This window comes from Schistocerca cancellata, chromosome 1, assembly GCF_023864275.1.
Source record: "Schistocerca cancellata isolate TAMUIC-IGC-003103 chromosome 1, iqSchCanc2.1, whole genome shotgun sequence".
In the NCBI taxonomy this organism is placed as follows: Eukaryota; Metazoa; Arthropoda; class Insecta; order Orthoptera; family Acrididae; genus Schistocerca; species Schistocerca cancellata.
This window is the reverse complement of record NC_064626.1, coordinates 618,772,195-618,792,196: the sequence shown is the minus strand read 5'-3', so window position 1 is coordinate 618,792,196 and position 20,002 is coordinate 618,772,195.

Sequence of the window (20,002 nt, the reverse complement as noted above, 5' to 3'; positions counted from 1 at the left end):
CACCTTTTCCATGGCAGTTCCCTCTCTGACATTCGGATGGGAGACAAATCCGGAATGTTTTGTCAGTCTAGAGATCATAATGACACTATAGAAATTACTTGCTACATTTCCTGTGTTACACATTGTGTCTTTAACGTAGTGGTTTCCCTTGCCATCTGATCCTTACGCCGTTGATCAATGCTGCTTCTTCAACGTTTAGGAACAGTTTTCCACCCAAGTAGCCAAAGAGTGCCCTAAACCTATAATCACTTTTCTGTCCTCTTTTGACGAAGTCGCTGGCAGAGCGAGAGCGATTCCATACATCGTAAGTCTACAGACTCAACAGCTAATAATTTTTTCTCGAAATATAAGCAGTGTTGCGATCTAACCCAGGACATAGGAATGTCGATTAGCTACTCCTAGGCCCATGGACTAGTGTACAGTGGGATAATGTTTTTAGAAAATTATTAGCTGTAAGGAAACACTTGCAGCAGATCAGCGCTTGGTACAAAGGCTAGCTGTTTATTCTAAAACTAACCAAATGTGAGGTTATGCACGTAAATGATGAGACCATACAACATTACAGTACAGAAAGGTCGATTAGTTTCTGCAGTCAATTACAAAAATGGTTCAAATGGCTCTGAGCACTATGGGACTTAACATCTGAGGTCATCAGTTCCCTAGACTTAGAACTACTTAAACCTAACTAACCTAAGGACAGCACACATATCCATGACCAAGGCAAGATTCGAACCTGCAACGTTATCTGCAACGCGGTTCCGGATTAAGCGCCATCAATTACAGTTTTCATGTACCTACAACCACACATCCGGGGCAGTTTAAAGAGAAATAATGAGATAAACCTGGGGGATGATGAGATAATGCTAAACATTAGAGCTGTATACGTCAACGAAACAAGAAAACGAGTAACTCACAAAACAGGTCTTTTTTTATTTATTTATTTACATGTCAAGTTCCGTAGGACCAAATTGAGGAGCAAATCTCGAAGGTCATGGAACGTGTCAGTACATGAACTTACAACATAAAAGTAATAACAGATAAAAATAAATGTTCATGAACCTGAAAGAAAATCAGTCCGTAAGTTTAAGCAAACGCTATCAGCAATACAATGAGAATCAGCTTAATTTTTCAAGGAACTCCTCGACACAATAGAAGGAGTGAGGAAACTCTTCAGTTTCGATTTGAAAGCGCGTGGATTACTGCTAAGATTTTTGAATTCGAGTGGCAGCTTATTGAAAAAGGATGCAGCAGTATACTGCAAACATTTTTGCACAAGAGTTAAGGAAGTACGATCCAAATGGAGGTTTGATTTCTGCCGAGTATTAACCGAGTGAAAGCTGCTTATTGTTGGAAATAAACTAATATTGGTAACAAGAAACGACAATAAGGAATATACATATTGAGAAGCCAATGTCAAATTACCCATACTCGTGAACAGGAGTCGACAAGAGGTTCGTGAACTCACACCACTTATTGCCCGAACCGCCCGTTTCTGAGCCAAAAATATCCTTCTAGAGTGGGAAGAGTTACCCCAAAACATAATACCATACGACATAAGTGAATGAAAATAAGCAAAGTAGACTAATTTACGTGTCGAAGTATCACTCACTTTCGATACTGTTCTAATAGTGAAAATGGCAGTATTAAGTCTTTGAACAAGATCCTGAACGTGGGCTTTTCACGACAGATTACTATCTATCTGAAAACCTAGGAATTTAAACTGTTCAGTTTCACTAATCATATGCCCGTTCTGTGAGATTAAAACTTCAGGTTTTGTTGAATTGTGTGTTAGAAACTGTAAAAACTGAGTCTTACTGTTATTTAACGTTAGTTTATTTTCTACAAGCCATGAACTGAGGTCATGTACTGCGCTACTTGAAACCGAGTCAATGTTGCACACAACATCCTTAGGACTCGTACAGGACTTTCTTTTATCCTGTTCCTGAGTACTATTCGCCGTCAGAAACCTGTACGAAGTTATGGCAGCGATTTAAATAAAGAGCTGGCCTCTTCATCACGGATCTCTTTAGTCAGCGATAGATGATCACAGAAATGCTCTATAATGTTCAGGTGAGGGACTACGCACAACGTGTAGTGCATGTCAGAAGGCGTTACGATACAATATTCCAGGAAGCAAAAATTGGCCGCGACCTTTAGTGGTGCCCTCGCATTAGGAGTACGCAGTTTCCCACAAATGTGTGGCGGAGGTCAGTCCGCGCCGCTACCTGCGGCACGCCGTTGCCGAGTAATCAGCACCTGCCAGAGCGCCGCCTTTGTTGCGGATGGCCGCGCCGCCGCTCTCCGCACGCTCCTGAGTCATTCACCTTCAGGACAGGCACACTCATCAAGGACAGCAGCGTACTTCTCTGCCACCTTCAAAAGTTCCTACAGGGGTCAACGTTCGCGCACGATCATTACCATAAACAAACACTAAATGAGAATACTGTATAATGAGCAGCCTTGCGCTAATGGTAAGGTAAACTGATCCTCCAGCGTGTAAATAGGCTCCAGAGTTAGTGCAGCGAGTAATTCATTAGTCATGTGGAACTGTTTTCATATACGAAATACTAGCCTTGGATTTTCCAGCTCGAATCTGTCAAGCAGTTTCGCAGCCACTCTGTTAGCGACGGCGGCCTGACCGTGGAACATCAGTGCGTCATCCTTTGGAGAGCCTACCTGCTACTAGGATGAATTGACAGAGCGCTGTTACATTCGCAGAATGCTATTACACTGCTTCCTTTTCGCAACCACGAACATCCGGGAGGGCTTTTGAAAAAAATGATTATGGTTTCAATTCTAATGTTCTACAGTATTATGAACTGTACTCTTGACAACCTTTCGTAGCCACCGTACTATACCGAATACTGAATTATGCTTATGGTGCTCATAAGCCTCAGTCTAGTATTTATGCATACAATTACGCATCGAAAGACGTTTTGATGAAATATTATTTCTGATTTTTCGGCCCGAATTACTTTCGGTAATCTCTTCGAACAAAAGCAGGAAAGTTTTCTCGAACAAATTCCTCGTCATTCTTTCTGAATGTGAGCAAATAGTCTGCCGTCAATACTATTAACATCATAATACCACGTACGGAAGCAACAGAGCACCATTGCGAACTTATTACCTACCCAAAAATGTTTCTCGTCACAAATCTGACACATTTGGAGCAAGAGTAGAATAGTATGAAGAAATGTCATGTTTTTTACATATTTTTCATTTTTGTGTATGTCTTTCGTTTTATTTACTTTCGTATTTGTAGTTGATTTGAAATCAGCAGTTTGTGAGCTTCGGTGTTGTTTCGCAAAATAGTTTCTACATAGGTAAAACAAACTCTCTGCTGTGATTATCAGGTCCTCGTATTATTATAGTGTTTGTTCACACGTAATCATCAAACGCCAAATAAGCAATAACAGGTACGGCAATCAGTCGCAACTTACGTTTATTGCATATCTAGATTTCGCTCATTGTGTGGCCATCTTCTGTGCAGTAAATCTAAGTTAAAACATTAAAAACATTAGCATCTGCACATAGTTCAAACTGGACTATTCAAGTCAGAGGCTGAAATCACACTCAGCTGTTGACTCGAGTCCGCCTGCTTAGCAGAGCTGACATCGGCCTTCGCACGTGGAGCAGCGAACAAACAAAGCGCCTGGGCCGGACGGTTTACCCCTGCAATTCTATCGCACTTTTTGTGACCTTATGGGCGACAAGTGGCTCCAAATGTTTCAAGAACTGATCCTCCTTGATTTCACTTTGCCCACGGAATTCACAGACGCCATCTTGATCCCAGTACCGAAACCGAATGGTGGTTGTAGGTGGCAGGACTTTCGCCCATTCACACTTCTCAACAACGACTGCAAGATCTTCGCCCGCATCTTCCACGCGCGTCTCCTCACCGCTATCGGGAAAGCCATCCACACCGATCAGACATGTTTAGGTGGTGTCAGCAACATCCATAGAGCGTTAGGAGCATACCCCGACGTAATTGCTTTGAAGGCGGTCGGCAAAATACGAGGCGCCCTTGTCGCCGTCGATTTTGACCACGCTTTCGACCGCGTCGACCATGGCTTCCTACGCGCACTTTTGGAGCACATGGGCCTCTCTCCAGAGTCTGCACAGGTCGCCCTTCGAATGGTCCACGGAGCGCGCTCCCGCATGATGGTCAACAGTTACCAGTCTGGTCACATTGTTGTTGACGGTCAGTGCGACAAGGGTGCCCCTTGTCGAGTATATTATTTGTGGCAGCGCTCGAACCAGCTTTTCATGGCCTACGGCAGCAATTAACAGGCATTTCCATGCGGAACGTGAACTTTCGTTGTGGTGCATTCACCGATGATATGGTGTTCCTGGCCAGATCAGAGGATGAAATGCATATGGCGCTTCAATGGCTACGCCAGTACGGCGCGGTCGCTGGGAGCGTCATCAACATAAAGAAGACAAAATACATGGATGTCGGAGGGGGGCTTTCCCACGCAACGGCGGTGCCCTTTGGCAAGGTACCCGTACTTAAATGTTCAGGAGTGCAGCTCAATAGCAATGTTCACCACACGGCGGCGGCTACGTACCGCCAGCTCCTACACCAGACACGTGCTCTTCTGCAGGACAACAAACTGCGTCGCAAGGACATGCTCCTCAGAACACGTTATGTCAGCACCTATTTTGTCTCCAAACTGAACTATTTTGAGCATGTCCTTCCCACGACGGTTACGATGGCCGACGGATTTCAAGCACCATATGGACATTTCGTGAGCGCCAGCCTTGTTTTTAAAGTCCGATACGCCACCCTGACACTGCCGCAGCGGACGGGCGGTATCGGTTTCATTCGTGTCTATAACCCTGCTGGATCGTTTTATCTCAACACTATGCGGCGCACGTGGACCTCTGCCCACGCCACTTTGACGGGCACCCTGATAGCACTCTCGGAATCCCCCGGTTTCTGTCGGACACATTTCACCGCCACTCGCCCACATCAGAGAGTTTTTGATTGATCTCAGCTACTTACGGTCAGACCTTTCGACGACACGGATGCCCAGCGCGAAAGACTATTATCGCCTTTATCAACAGCGGCACCCTATCAATACGGTCGCACACAGACATCCTGAAGTTGCCTGGAACATGGCGTGGCGAGCGGTACACACGTCTTTTCTACCTACGACGGTGCGTTCATTGTGGTATGTGGTTGTGAATGGGAAGTTCGCTACTCGTCAGAGGCTACATTCCATTCATCTGACGGACGACTCCTTGTGTCCGACATGCTCAGTCGTTGACTCGGATGCACACCGCCTGACTTGTACCGCGACCAGCGAGTGCTAGCTACTGACGCAGCGCATGCTCTCCCCTGATGAAGTATTGCGCCCGGACGGCGTATACTTTCCATCGACCAGGACGAACGCCGTTAACTGGCTAAAAGGCATGGCTCTTTACTACATATTTTGGGATGCTCACAAAGGCACGCTTGACTTTTGGTCCCTACCGATGACGACACATGCAGCTTTCAGCCGCCACCCGAAGTACAGAACCCGTTTCGTAAATTATTTAAGTTCATTATTAGCGGATTCTCCTGCTCACTGGGGCCTTCCGGGTATGAGACGATGAAAATGAAGACGAATCCTCGAGCATATTCATCCTCTACAGACGGAATATCTACATCTAAATCCACATTCATACTCCGAAAGACACATGACGGTGTGTGGCGGAGGGGGGAACCCCTCCCAATAGACGAGAAAACGACTCGGACGTTCGGCTACGGCAGTTGTAGGACCTTTTTTAATTAAACAAAAATAAATCCATAAATACAATAAAAATTAAAATTATAAGTTATAAAATTAAACAAATAAATAAATAAAGCAGCACAGACAAACCCGCTACATCCTCTCCCTCATCCTTCGGTCCTAGAACACGTTGCCTGGGCATGGTGGCAGGATGGCCAGGTCTCGGGTGTCGACCCCTGCCCTACCGTTGTCCTGCTCCTGCAGCGGTTCCTTAAAAAAGATGATTAGCATTTCTGCCTGCCGAACAAGAAGACCCCGGTTCGACGGCAGCAGAAAGAAAAGTAGTAAGGTGCTTGCCTCCCCTGTGGCGGGCCCGGGTTCGATTCCCGGCATGGTTGGAGACTTTCTCCTCTCGTGGACTTGATGTTCTGTTGTCATCATTATCACTCATCCATATCACCGGCGTGCAAGTCGCCCAATGTGGCGTCGACTGAAATAAGACTTGCACTCGGGGGCCGAACTTCCCGGATGGGGCCTCCCCGACACACTGTTTCATTTCATTTTTGCTGACGTGAGTGTGAACTCGAGCTCCGACATGAGTAGTCCAGCTGGTATTATAAACATATATATGTGCGTTTTTAATGTTTCAACAAACATTTACTGCACTGAGGATCGCCGCCCAGTGATCGGAATAATGATATGCAATGAACATAATTTGCGACTGCTTGCTGTACCCTTTACTGCCAACGCCACCTAGTCCCCTGAATAGTTCGGAAAAATATGAGAATAAAACTGCTCTTGATTTTCAACCCGGGTCCAATCCAAGTCACTAATAATGGCATTACGCTGGTGGAGATCCCACACCGATCTCTATAGCTGTCTGAATAACCCAAAATAAATGTCAGTTTTCTTTTATTTGTCAGAAGACGGTCTACACTGCTGAAAGTGGCTATCAAAAGAATAAAAAACTTGCGTTCTAGACGTTATTATTCAGACAGTCAAATAAAGTTATTTTCATCACTTACCATTCATCAGGAACTTCCGTGTATTGAAGGAGAGAAGCAGAAACAAGTCAAGATAAATGTGTTAAATCTCATTTATTCGCCTTACCTATAAGTTGTAACATTATTACAATTGTGAGCTAATACATTTTTGTATTTCTCATATGACATATTGGAAGGTGTGCATCAAGACAGTCAGGCAGGTGCAGTACTCCACGGTTTCAGAAAAACATTTGACTCAATGCCTCATCAACATTTATAATCAGGAGTACAATAGTATGGGTTATCAAGAGAAATTTGTGACTCGATAGAGGATTTTTGGCAGGGAGGACGCAGCAATTTATCCTTGATAGAGAGTCATCAACATACGGAGAAGTAAGTCTGGGTGTGTCTCAGGGATGTTTGTGGGGTTCCTTGCTGTACATGCTGTCTATTAATGACCTTGCGGACATTATTAGTTGTAACCGAAGACTTTTCGCAGACAGTTCATTTATCTATAATGAACTGCTGTCTGAAAGAAGCTGCACCAACACTCGGATCCTAATAAGTTTTCAAAGTGGTGCAAAGCTTAGCATCTCATCATCATCATCATCATCATCATCATCATCATCATTTAAGACTGATTATGCCTTTCAGCGTTGAGCCTGGAGCATAGTCCCCTTATAAAATTCCTCCATGATCCCCTATTCAGTGCTAACATTGGTGCCTCTTCTGATGTTAAGCCTATTACTTCAAAATCATTCTTAACCGAATCCAGGTACCTTCTCCTTGGTCTACCCCGACTCCTCCTACCCTCTACTGCTGAACCCATGAGTCTCTTGGGTAACCTTGCTTCTCCCTTGCGTGTAACATGACCCGACCATCCAAGCCTGTTCGCCCTGACTGCTACGTCTATAGAGTTCATTCCCAGTTTTTCTTTGATTTCTTCATTGTGGACACCCTCCTGACATTGTTCCCATCTACTAGTACCTGCAATCATCCTAGCTACTTTCATACCCGTAACCTCAACCTTATTGACAAGGTAACCTGAATCCACCCAGCTTTCGCTCCCATACAACAAAGTTGGTCAACCCCAGACAAAACCTTGGAAACTCCGGCCATCTGGGTCAAATCGGATTAGTTTCCCGAACACATATGGTCTGTTGACGATCAGTTGGCCAACGGCCACAATGTACTGCCGGAAGCGGGGTTGTGAGACGGGCAATGTTCCTTCGCCTGCGTTTCAGTGGTGAGAACGTTAGCAGGCCCGCGCCTCCTACCGGTTAGCAGATATGGCAAGAGCACATGTTTCATGTTTTCGTTTCGTGATGTGCACAGTTTTACAATTCTGAATATTTAATGGAAGATGCTAAGCTTTTCATCATCATCACAAAAGCTGAAAAGCTTAGCATCTTCCTTTAAATATTCAGAATTGTAAAACTGTGCACATCACGAAACGAAAACATGTGCTCTTGCCATATCTGCTAATCGGTAGGAGGCGTGGGCCTGCTGACGTTCTCACCACTGAAACGCAGGCGAAGGAACATTGCCCGTCTCACAACCCCGCTTCCGGCAGTACATTGTGGCCGTTGGCCAACTGATTGTCAACAGACCGTATGTGTTCGGGAAACTAATCCGATTTGACCCAGGTGGCCGGAGTTCCCAAGGTTTCGTCTGGGGTCGGCAATTTAAACGACACGTGAGCTTAATTAGTTATATGTTAATGGAACCTGTAGAAACTTAATCCACAACAATATATGAATCAGTTTTAAATGATGAAAAGGAAAGTTATTTCATTCAGTACATAGTTAAGCAAACATGTATAATGCTTATTTTAGCTTTGACATACCCTCTGAGATATGTCTTTACCAACCCCCAGGAATAGGGCTACCATCTGAAGATATAATGTAGCACTGATTTAGTTGAACTAATAAAATTACTCAGACTGGTTTCATTCAGAAGAACGAATGGATAGCTCAGTCAGTTAAAACACTAAAAACGCTGAAGAGTGGTTTCAGCTGAAATAATGAATCCATGGTTCAACCGATACAAAAACTACAGACTGTTTTCACTTGAAAAGAAAGTGTGAACAGTTCAATCGATATGCAAAGTTACAATGGCGTCGAATGTTTTCATTCGGTTGCTCCAGCAGGCTGCTTTCATTCGAAAAAAATAAATGAGAATCAATTCAATCGGCATGTAAAATTACAGCCGACTGACTCGGCTGTCTTCATGTGGGTGCTCGTTCAGACTGGTTTCATTGAAAAGAATGAGTGAGTAGTCAGACCAATTGAACGATTGTTTTCATTCGGCTGTTCCCACAGACTGGTTTCATTCAAAAGAATGAATGAGTAGTTCAACCGACTGAATCGATTGTTTTCATTCAGTTGTTCCCACAGATTAGTTTCACACAGTTTATTCAACCAGTACATAAAACTGCAACCGAATGAGTCGATTGTTTTCTAAAAACCGATTGAATCGATTGTTTTCATTCGGTATTTCGCGTCACTACAGAAGAGTGACACCCATTCCAAGACAATGGACGAATGAGCAAAGAGCAGCAAAGAGAAATAGAGAAATGGGACGCAAAATTTGCATCAAACAAGAAAGAATTTTAAATTTAAATGAAAAGACAGACAAACAAGAATGGGCCGTAAATCACAAATTAGATAATCACGTGAAGAAATTCGACAGAGAAATCAAAACTTCAGACAAGGAGAGTGACAGCAAGGTTATCGAAGTGAATAAACAGGTCTCAAAGAAAACAGATGAACAGGCAGAACCATTTCATGTGGAAGTACACACATTAATTTGGAATACTAAGGGGATGCCAGACGGATTAAGGAAATGTCTTGATACCAATACAATGGATACTGAAATCATCGAGTCATTGAAGGAGGAGTACAAAAGGTCACAGGATGATATAATGGGAAATGTAGCAGAATAAGTCGAGGTACTAACCACCGATTTAGAGCGGTTGTCGACCTGTAGTGAAACCACATCAGATAGGACAGCAGCAACAAGTACGCGAGACGGAAGAAATCAGAACTCTGATATAGTTTGAAGAAACAGAGGGCCACATTAGCCAGAAGAACAGGGAACATTGGATGCGTTCATGAAAGAAGAGTCGCAGAAATTCGAATAGTAACGGAAGAGAGAGGAAGAAAAGAATGGAGAAGAAGATGAGATAAGAGAGCTCGCTAACAGGTCATGTAGCATCTCGGTTGTAACGTTCAATTTCCCCTATAATTACCACCGCAAATTACCATTTCATGTGACACGGACTAATATGAAATCAAGAGGCAGTTCATATCTGTGCAAAAGTATTCATTATTTCCAGTTGCAGCGAGCCACTGACAGACAAAGATTTGGATTGAGGAATTCCAAGAGGCTTCTTGAGGCCAAGGCCACCTGTTCAAAAATTGTAGGTTATGTGTGCACACTTTAGATAAGAGACAGCGATAAGAACGTGAATGACTGCAGGACAGTGAAAGACATATGAAGAATAGGCACTTTCCTCGAATAGTATCGGCCAAAGGAAAAGCAGTATCAGATGAGGATGGGGATAACGATGATAGATTAATATGGAGAGTCAAGTTGGTGGCACCCTATTAGTTCTTCAGAGATATGGTAGGGAGGAATTAATTTTTAGATGCGCCAACTGAACTCATAAATATGTGTTTAATGAAGCATCTATATGAAATATAGAAAAAAAATTGGGATCACCTGAGGCAGCGATGAGAACGTGAATGACTGCAGGGCAGTGAAAGACATATGAAGAACAAGCACTTTCCTCGAATAGTATCGGCCAAAGGAAAAGCAAGATCAGATGAGGATGGGGATAACGATGATAGATTATTATGGAGAGTCAAGTTGGTGGCACCCTATAAGTTATTCAGAGATATGGTAGATAGGAATTAATTTTTAGATGCGTCAACTGAACTCATAAATATGTGTTTAATGAAGCATCTATAGGAAATATAGACAAAAATTAGGATCACCTGTATAAACATGCACGATGTACGTGGATTCCAGCAACTACCGCACGATAGGGCCATTACATTTTGTTAAGATAGACTTTCCTCTGGAAAACCAACAAATAAATAACTAGCACTGGGGATTTAGAAAACCACCGTGGAGAAATGGAAACGAATGGGATAAGAGAGGTGATAAAAGAAGATGGGGACCTTAGTATTGGCTACATGACCAAAGAAATAACTGGTGACATGAGAACGGCCAAATGATGGGAGATTAGATGACAGGCAAGAGGAATGGCTATAAACTGTCAAAGTTCGAAGATTTGACCCAAGATACAACCAGAGCAACGAGGAGCAAAGAAATGATTTCCAGAATTGACTAGACACACATACTCCGGGGAGGAATGTTCAGGGCACTAAAAGCATGAGCGTTGTGCATAGGTTTTGCAGTGGAGAAGATGATGAGATCGAAAATTGAAACTATCTTATCATCAATGTAGATTTAAATGGTGGAACAGTTCAGTGCGTACTAGATAATGCTAATCTGTTACCAGTCTTAGATAAGTGCACTTATGATGTTTGTGACAGGGAGTGGAGATGACCAATATTCGAAACACCGAATGTAAAGATTTGAGGATCTGTGAGCAGCAAGACTGACAATATGGAAGAACAAGGGAGGGAACATTTTACATGTCAAACGAATTACTTCTATGTTAACTTTATGGTGTTACAGGGCTTGACAGCAGAAGTCGGAATCGATTTCTTGAGGAGGTATGAGATGGTCATGCAGTTTGCAGAAAAGTTCATTACTGTAAAAGCAGTAGATACAATAGTGACTCTGCGCTTCGATAATTATTTAGAGAATGATGAAGACAAGGATTCGTGGCAGTAAGCCTAGTGAAAGCCCACAAGAATCAAATCGAAGCGGTCTCTGAAGAGATAGAAGCAAAATTTTGGTACATTGAATCAACAGATGAGAAAGCAGGACTGGAATAGGTATTAAGATCACTCCCAAGAGTATTTTCACATTCAACAAAGACAGTCTGGACTGTCCTGTACAATTTAGTTATGAAAAACCAACGTAACTTTTTTTACGCCCCACCAACTGCCACTCATCTACAAGGAAAAAGTACAGAATGAGGACAAGAAAATGATAAAAAAGATGTGATAGAAGCGGTAGTCATCTCACTTACTAACCTGCAGTGACGTGCCAACAAGAAAGATGGATCTATTACACTTAAAGTTGATTCGTGACAGATAACTATGATACTCGAAATGGAGGCAGATTGGCCAGGGACACTTGCTGCGGTGATTCCATTGAGTACATGTCATCACATCGACTTGCGGACCAGCTATTGCAAGTCGAGTCGCACGCGGACTATCTACAGTACACAGCATTTTTGTGCAATGGACGTTGCTTTCAGCACAAGAAGTTGTTAAACATTTCATCGTTTGAAACTTCCTGGCAGATTAAAACTGTGTGCCCGACCGAGACTCGAACTCGGGACCTTTGCCTTTCGCGGGCAAGTGCTCTACCATATGAGCTACCGAAGCACGACTCACGCCCGGTCTCACAGCTTTACTTCTGCCAGTATCTCGTCTCCTACCTTCCAAACTTTACAGAAGCTCTCCTGCGAACCTCGCAGAACTAGCACTCCTGAAAGAAAGGATATTGCGGAGACATGGCTTAGCCACAGCCTGGGGGATGTTTCCAGAATGAGATTTTCACTCTGCAGCGGAGTGTGCGCTGATATGAAACTTCCTGGCAGATTAAAACTGTGTGCCCGACCGAGACTCAAACTCGGGACCTTTGCCTTTCGCGGGCAAGTGCTCTACCATCTGAGCTACCGAAGCACGACTCACGCCCGGTCTCACAGCTTTACTTCTGCCAGTATCTCGTCTCCTACCTTCCAAACTTTACAGAAGCTCTCCTGCGAACCTTGCAGAACTAGCACTCCTGAAAGAAAGGATATTGCGCAGTCCATATTTTTCTTATGAGCGACATGCTCAATGGGGGACAGATCCGGAGATCTTGCTGGCCAGGGTAGTTGACTTACACCTTCTAGAGCACGTTGGGTGGCACGGGATATATGCGGACGTGCATTGTCCTGTTGGAACAGCAAGTTCCCTTGCCGGTCTAGGAATGGTAGAACGATGGGTTCGATGACGGTTTGGATGTACCGTGCACTATTCAGTGTCCCCTCGACCATCACCAGTGGTGTACGGCCAGTGTAGGAGATCGCTCCCCACACCATGATGCCGGGTGTTGGCCCTGTGTGCCTCAGTCGTATGCAGTCCTGATTGTGGCGCTCACCTGCACGGCGCCAAACACGCATACGACCATCATTGGCACCAAGGCAGAAGCGACTCTCATCGCTGAAGACGACACGTCTCCATTCGTCCCTCCATTCACGCCTGTCGCGACACCACTGGAAGCGGGCTGCACGATGTTGGGGCTTGAGCGGAAGACGGCCTAACGGTGTGCGGGACCGTAGCCCAGCTTCATGGAGACGGTTGCGAATGGTCCTCGCCGATACCCCAGGAGCAACAGTGTCCCTAATTTGCTGGGAAGTGGCGGTGCGGTCCCCTACGGCACTGCGTAGGATCCTACGGTCTTGGCGTGCATCCGTGCGTCGCTGCGGTCCGGTACCAGGTCGACGGGCACGTGCACCTTCCGCCGACCACTGGCGACAACATCGATGTACTGTGGAGACCTCATGCCCCACGTGTTGAGCAATTCGGCGGTACGTCCACCCGGCCTCCTGCATGCCCACTATACGCCCTCGCTCAAAGTCCGTCAACTGCACATACGGTTCACGTCCACGCTGTCGCGGCATGCTACCAGTGTTAAAGACTGCGATGGAGCTCCGTATGCCACGGCAAACTGGCTGACACTGACGGCGGCGGTGCACAAATGCTGTGCAGCTAGCGCCATTCGACGGCCAACACCGCGGTTCCTGGTGTGTCCGCTGTGCCGTGCGTGTGATCATTGCTTGTACAGCCCTCTCGCAGTGTCCAGAGCAAGTATGGTGGGTCTGACACACCGGTGTCAATGTGTTCTTTTTTCCATTTCCAGGAGTGTATTTTTTCTTGTTATCTTGTGGGTGAAGCCCGAAAATCATGAAATTAATTGTATTTCACTAGATGGCTGCCAATGCATCATTAGGACAAAAGAATGTCAGATGGCCAGTAATAAAACTTGAATTCTAGCTATAATTATTTCCACTTGAATATATTCACATGGAGGGAGAGGTATGAAACGAGATTACAAGGACAATTACTTTTTATACATATACACTGAAAAAACAATTTACGTACAATTAACAAAATGCTGAATTCAAAAGCAACCTTGTACGAAAACGTCTAATAGGTTCGAGAGCTGACACCAGAGTGATTATTTTATTAACCCATGTGTTTATCACACAATCATGCAAAAATTCCATGACACGGATATACTCACAGTCTTTTTATTCTTAGTATTTGTTACTCAGAAATATATATGTATTTAATATTAATATTTTTATGTTCAACACACGCAAAAATGGAGAGTTTCCTCGTTCCAAAACATTATTTCATCATTGATAGCACATTTACATACATAAACATGTCCAGTTTTATTCGTTACTGACACAATTCACTTGTGGTTATAGTAATATTTTACTAAGGTTTTTAGAAGACTTTCCAGGTGACGGTAAAGTAGTATGTTTATATTATACTTAGAGCCTTATGAAGTGTAGCTAATTCAAATTGGTAATTAAAATTACGATGATTTTTCGGTTTTTGAGACCTTTGAGGCAGTAAAAATCACTGAACCACGGTGACACTGCGGTACTTATTTCATCAACCACTCCACGATTCATCGAGCTGTGCTTTCTTTGTGGGATTGAAAAACGGGTAGCAAGATCTACAGAGATTTCTAGGCTTGTGCTGGCCCTCCAACACCGGTTGAGAGTCCTCTTTGTGACTACACGGGTAGCTGGCGTGTCTCACGACACCCACTGCGCAGCTACTTGTAAGATGGGTGGGCAGGAATGCCACGACAGTTTACAAAATAATATTATTCTCCTGTCCTTGAGGACGAACGATATGGCAACAATTCGTGTACTGTGATAGAAACGTAGTAACCTGAATACTGAATCAAAATTTAATGCCCCAGAAATGTTTCCCGAATGAAGTATCATTGAAATTTTGGTTTCAGTGCTACCAGCGTTAGAGCGTCTAGAAAAAGCCAGGAGGCAATCTAAAGATATTTAGACAGAAACCATTGTATCGAAGGACACGTGAAAGGATACAATTGTATTAGGTAGGAACAGTTATAGTTTTCCACAATGGTCTCCTGTGCACCGCACACATCCTGCGCCGCGACTGTGAGGCTGTGTGAGATACGTTGATGTGGCGTCGTTCTGATAAATATTCTGCTCTTCTCTGAACATTTCTTACCCAATGGTACCCTCAATTTCAGGATCAAATCAGACGTACACGAAAGCTGTACTACGGCTTGATATCCTCAACACTAAGACCCCTGCAAAGTAAGTGAAACATTCTGGGAGGTTATGTATTTCCTCATCCATCTTAAACGTTTTCTGCCGATGGTAGTATGAAGATGGTATTGTAAATTGATTCATATCACAGGACTACTAAAAATTAGAGCGCATCGTCCCCGCACCAAAAATGATATACCGGAGAAATGGGACATTCGTAATACCAGATCAAATCATTGTACTATTTCTTTTTGTTTAGAAGGTTTAACAATCCAAATTAGTAATATTGAGCACTCGGATGGACATGAGCAGTTGTAGACTGTGCAGTATAGGTTGTTGACCCCTATTACTTTATTTGGTATAGCAGCTGCCGTTGTCGATCCTGATCATATGTCGAGAGCTAGGCTCTTTGGTCGAGGCGTGTGTTGTTGGTTGTTGACGGGCTCTGGTACTGACAATCAATTGGAGAGCACGTGGCTGACAAGATGTTGGTTTTGGGGGACTCCTACGGTCCGGTGCGGGCCTCGAGAAGCCGCTACTGGTTTAATCGGTCGGAGGCAATTCTTGCAGGCTGGATTAGGGATTGATAGCGGCGAGTCGCGGGAAGAGCAGTGGACGCCAAGTGCAACCTGGTCAGCAAGTTTCCGGTCTACTCTGCGAGCCTTAATTTTACAGCACCTCGAAGACTGCCGGTACTGATTGGAGGCAATAAAACCCTGGCTTGGAATCCTGCAACTCGCGGCTCCGTTGCACCTGAGTGGAGTTAAGTGTTGTTATTTAATTGGTACTTGTTATCGTAAGGCCACATCCGTGTTAATGAGGAACTGGACCTGTTGTATTAATGGCCCTGCGAGTGACTGTGTGCGTCTGGTAATCGTCAGTGTAACTGATGGTAATTTATTGTTCCAGACCACAATGTACGAGCATTCTCTTTTATAAATTCAGTTGATCAAATTGAAATTGTAACATAGCCCATGTCGAAGACAAGGCACCCTTCGTAGATGGGTATGCCCTAGCCATTACAGTAGCAGGCGCTGATGTTTCACCCCTTTATTTTCAAGCAGATTTATGCAATGTTAGGCTTGTAAATTGTATGTGTAGTCGCTTCAACAATAAATTAATATTGTGTACATCCTAGGCATTTTCGTCTGTAGCCTTACTTGGGCAGATTGCTGTTCCTTTCTGATGTGTGTTGACTGGGTAGTTTCAGCAACGGACGACGCGTTCCTGTTTCGTGGACCCGTAACAGTGAAATGTTTTGTTTCTGCTGTGGCGACGCTTCCCTCATCACACGACGTCTAAATTGGCCCGCAATCTATCGCAGTCTGTTGGCTCAAGGCGAGTAAATTTGATCGTTTCACAAGTGCCATGGCGGAGTGTCACCAATTAATCGAGACCTCTTAATCTATCCAATATTGTGAATTCAGTAAGCACATAAGCTTTGAAGCGTGTTCTGCAAGCCCGAAGTTCCTCGTCACCATACACACTCTTCAACTACTCGTTTAATTCTCGCTCCCTAACTGCTGTTTCTGGAGCGTGTTAAGGTTTAAAGCTGTTACTTATCAGTATGAACTGTTGAGTTTTCCTTTTATCTGCAGTCATTAGCTAACTCCACCCATTGTAAAACTTGACCGCTTATTGCCTTTTGGCTGCGACAATCACCTGCTGTGTTTGCTCGCTTATCTTGTATTTTAGGGATTGGGTATTTATTTAAGGGTCTTTGTCAGCGTTTCTGCTGATGTGTACCAGTTGGGAGTCACATTTAAACTGAATGTCTTTCCTGCTTATCTTGTATTTTGGGGCACTGTATATTTATTTAATACTCCTGTGTACCAACTGGGAGTAATATTTTAAATTGTATGCCTTCCCATCTTTGCTTGTATTTTAGCGGATTGTGTATTTTATTGCTTTCCAATAGCCACAGTCAGTGTCGTGATTTGTTATCCTTTCTGTATTTTGGGAGCCGTTGTCTATTTCTTTAACGTATTATCCGTGCTTGGGGATTGTTATTACATTTAGTGGCATTTGTATTTCATTTTACTGATAAAACTCAGTGTGTTTAACCCGCTTGCAGCCACGCCTAGTTCATGTGACTTTTTACTTATGTTTGGGGACTATATATTTCTGGTTTGAAGCCTGTTCCTAATGGTATAAATTGTTAAAGTGTATTATTAATTAATTGATCCTGTTCAAAATTATTGTGAGTGTTATTATTCTTTTAACGGTGTTTTTAAATTGTAATTATAACCGTTTTGGAGCAATAAAGTGCATTCTGTAAAACAATGAATGACGAAATATATGGGCCCACCTTCCATGTATTTTTCCTCAAAATTATACCAACCCTTGTTGTGAGTTATCAATATACATTCTGGCAGAAAGCCGTTATACTCGCATGAAAGTTAACCGCCATTATTTTGGAAATACCTATTTGCTTTTGCTTTACTCCTCGTACACCAACATCCTTGCCTGTTCGTTTAGTGATTAGCATACAACAACTACGTCACTGAACAATGTGTGTGTGCGCGTGTATGGTTTGAAGATCTTATGGGCGCCCAACGGCGAGGTTATCTGCGCCCTAACAGTGATTAAAATCAACAGATGTGGATAAGAACGAAAACTGTCGTAGACGAATGCACACGAAATGACCACACAATTACTCTATCGCATAGGCACTCGCACATGCACTAAAACCAATGATGAGGCAAGATAGCTAATCAAGAAATTAAAACAGAGGGAAAACAAAACACAGAAGAGCTAAAAGTACAGTACAGGGAAATGTGACTGGCTCAGCACTTACAAAAACTGGGGTGAGCCAGCCACCCTGTTGACATGTTAGAAACATTTACCCAAAATCTTGTTAAAAACTTGGGACAGTTCACAAAATTTTAAAACGCGAATCACATTCAATGTCACACAATGGAACAGCAAATAGGTGTTGGAAAGTTGCTTGGGGAATGCTATATTGGGTTCTGATACACTGCGCATAATTTCATTCCAAGGTGATTCAAGACTGAGAGGATTCTCCTGGCCTTTCTAATTATTCAAATCATGATGTGGTGAAAGCCTCAGGTATGCATGGGGTCTCTCTTCATAATTGGTGAGATGCTTCCGTAATTTACAGGTTTTATTTCTCAAGACAAAGTTAACTGGTTCAACTCTGATTGTAGAGTCACAATCTGAACATAACAACAATAAGATACAGTTAAAAATGTCAAAGTGCAACATACTATTTCCAAGCCGCCCAGGAGGTCCAGCCCTATTTCTGTACTTTAGCTGCCTCAGCCAGTTTCCGACAGCCGGAGTAATGAGGTTTCGTTCGACCAGAAGAGGATGGGACTGGATTGATTTCACAGGGAGAGACATTTCCCCATTACGTCCTTTGCAGAAAGGGTTGTGAATGATCTGTCAGAGGGCAAGACCTTTCAGGAGCGCCGTAAGCATGACCAGTGGAAGGGTCAGAGAGAATGCTTACTTTCTGCTCCTGTTTCCCGATTGGTTGAAAAACTTGTAGTATAACAATTTCGTGGAGTGGTTAGGAGCTCTCGAAATCGAGGTTGATGACCGTCACCACTCATGGTGTCGATTTGGCATGTCGTACGCGCTCTGGAGATGGAATTTGTGTTCTAACGCACCTACTACTTAGGAGTTCTCGAGTGAAGGGTCCTCTGTGAGGAACGGAATTACGACTCCGGAATGGAAAGCCGAGAAAGTATTCGAAGATGCCTGGTTGGGACGAACACGACCCAGTTTCGATCAGAAGTGATTCAAAAACATTCCCGTTAGCGATATAATTCTTTTGCCCTTAGAGTGGAGGTGGGAGACATTCGTTAAGGTTGAAGTGACCAACCAAAATCAGCAACGTTGTTCCGTAACTCTCAGGCCCTAATGCATGCTCTGTCGAGTCTAAAACGACTTTCACTCAACAAACTGTCTCCCTTTAAAAAGTAGTGGGGGAAGAGATTGGTTAAGTTCGAAAACTCCCAATCAGCTCTCTCGTTCGTGCCTGTTATACCCCGTTCCCTTCGCTGCCACCATGTTACATTAATTTTCAAACACTCAGACAATCATTCAACGACCATCACTCGCGCAAAACAAAGGAAATTAAAACAGCATCCATAATAATAACTGAAATAAAAACCTGGCTTGGCCCACCTTCTACCCATAGGTTTTAGTACAGTCTGGGTAGAGTAAAAATTTTGCGTCGCAGTCTCGATACGGCGCAACGAACATGACGCGCAAGTGACAAATTTATTCAGGCTGTATGAAAAAAAACCATCGGGCGCGTTCCCCATTCCCTCTGCAGGATCAGATCGGCAGGGAGCTTTTGTGCTACACGCCTGCGCCTCATCGCGACCGTGGCATGAAGCCGTGCGCGAGGCTCTGTCGGTGAAGGACGATCGTAAAAAAGCCGCACTGGTCCGGAAACACCCACCGCTCTTCGACGCATTCCAAAGTCTATTGGTTGTGTGAAGAATCTCCGCGCAAAGTAAATTTCTCGATTCAGTGAGCGTCCAGAATCGAAAAGTTTCCTATTCGACAACGGGTAGCGATATCGACTTCAAGAGCGAGATACAGAGCGAGATACACAGGAACACTGTGACATATAAGATTATTATGCATCCAGCTTAATGGTGAAACAAATATTTTACAGTGTTTAATTTTTCCATTGTGTAGAAGGCGAGTTCACCAATTGTAGACAATTGATGATAATAACAACAGGTGTGGATTAATTATTTTCTCCAGGAGAAAAACGATCCATACGGCGCATTTTCAGATTGTTCTTCTGGCTAACGATGCACTTGATTGTTATACGAAGAAAACCGGTCATTTTTCTTTACTATACTCTCTTG